This window comes from Phalaenopsis equestris, unplaced genomic scaffold, assembly GCF_001263595.1.
Source record: "Phalaenopsis equestris unplaced genomic scaffold, ASM126359v1 Scaffold000061, whole genome shotgun sequence".
Lineage (NCBI taxonomy): Eukaryota > Viridiplantae > Streptophyta > Magnoliopsida > Asparagales > Orchidaceae > Phalaenopsis > Phalaenopsis equestris.
The window spans coordinates 1577426-1579420 of NW_018164503.1; positions in this window are offsets into that span (position 1 = coordinate 1577426).

A 1995-nucleotide genomic window follows, 5' to 3' on the forward strand; every position below is an offset into this window, starting at 1 on the left:
TGAAAATATGAGTTTCTATCTAATTCAAAAATTTTGTAGATTTTCCAAATTTAGAGTTTAGTCCTCTTGTTATTTCCACTTAAAAATTTTTATTAAAAATAATTTTACTTACTATATTATATCCCAAAGCTTAAGAGTTTCTCAAGTCTTATACTTTAAAAAGATCAAATTTGGAACCAATTTTTGATTAGGCCCTAATCCTCAAGCATCTCCTCCCTTACTTTTTTTTTCTTTTCTTTTTCTTTTTATTTTTTTTTCTTTTCTTTTCTTTTTCAGGCAAGGATTACTTTATCTGGATAGGCCTTTAATGGTTTTGAATTCCACTTCTTCTTCCTAAAGCAAAGTCCTGATATAAATCTTTTACTTAAAAATATAGTACTAGTTTTGAAAATTATTTTTAACAAAAGAAATTTAAGTATTAAAAATAAAAGTCTAAATTTCTAATTTTTTTAAAAATACAATTTTTCTTACTAAAGATAGTTACACTATATTTAATATTTTTTACACTAAAAAAAATTTTAACTGAAACTTTTTCTTCATTACTCAGAATTTTAACTTAATTTTCTTACTCATTTCTGAAATCAAATTTTACTTCCCTATTATAACTTCATATACATAATCATTTTCCTTTTCAAATCAAATTCACTTGTAGCACATTTGAGAACAAATAAAATTTAAGTTTTGAAAATATTTGTCATCCCCCCAAACTTAAATTTTTAACAAATTAAACTATTTAGCAACAAATATAAATAAGCCGGAATGAAAATTTGAAATAACATGCTTACACGTATTTTTATATCCTAATTATATAAGTATAAAACTAAAAATAAGAGTAAAATTATTTTTAATTAATTTTGTATCATTTTTATTTCAATTTAACATGTAGAGATTCAGTAGACTTATAAGTAGTGGGAATAAACATAAAAAACAACCTAACACACTAACTTTGATTTCCAGTCTCAACATAAAAACAAACACGCTAGCATGATAAAAGAAAAATACAGGGTAGCAGTTTTCTTAGTTTAAAATTTAAAGTAAAGTTAGCAAGATTTTCAACTTTTCACAAGAGAGAAATAAGTTCAATCCTATCTAACTAAAAAAATAATCAACACCAACATCAATTACTACCCTAGAATTTTAAAACTAACAACTAACAAAACATAATGTCACAATACAATTAAAAAAAATATTAGTTTAACACATCAAAAAATACAAACCAATACACAAACATTCATGTTTCAAGTCCAAAACATAAAAACAGGTCACATCACCTGTCTTAAGTCCAAACATAAAATACACAACACATCACAAGTATCAAGGCCAAAGCACATAGTCTAACACATATTACAAAAATAAAATAAATCAGTCAATCCTCATCCTCATCATCCTCAGAATCATTGCTTTTCCAGACATTTACAGGCTCATAATTAGGGTATCTAGGATATGGAGGAAATTACACTCCTGGGTTACCCTAATGAAGTTTTCCAAATATGAATGAAATTTCTCTTCATAAGCACTTTTTCTTCTGTTATATCCATCAATATGATCTACAAAGCTTTCTAAATTTCTTAACTTATCTACGGTATAGTTGATATTGTTCATCATCCACTGTAATAATTGAGTTTGAGTTTCTGTGGACTCACCTCTAGAAGTATATGGTCTACATGTAGAAGCAGTAGAGGTAGAAGCAACAGACGTCTCCATTCCATAGCTCCTTAAAAATCTTCCTCTCCATCCAAAAATAGAATGCTTTGAATATGACTTCACATTAACACTAGTAATTGGCTTTAAAGGCAACAATACTTCCTCCCAACTATCATATTTCACTCCAGCCTGCTCACATAAAGAAAAGATTAAGGAAGCAAATCCCATACTTGTAGTAGTAGCGGCAGTGGAAGAACAGATGATAGTCTGATAAATCAACGCTTCAATGTTGATGAGCTTTCCTTTCTGGATACAATAATTCAACACCCCCCTCTGACCGCGACTTTATAT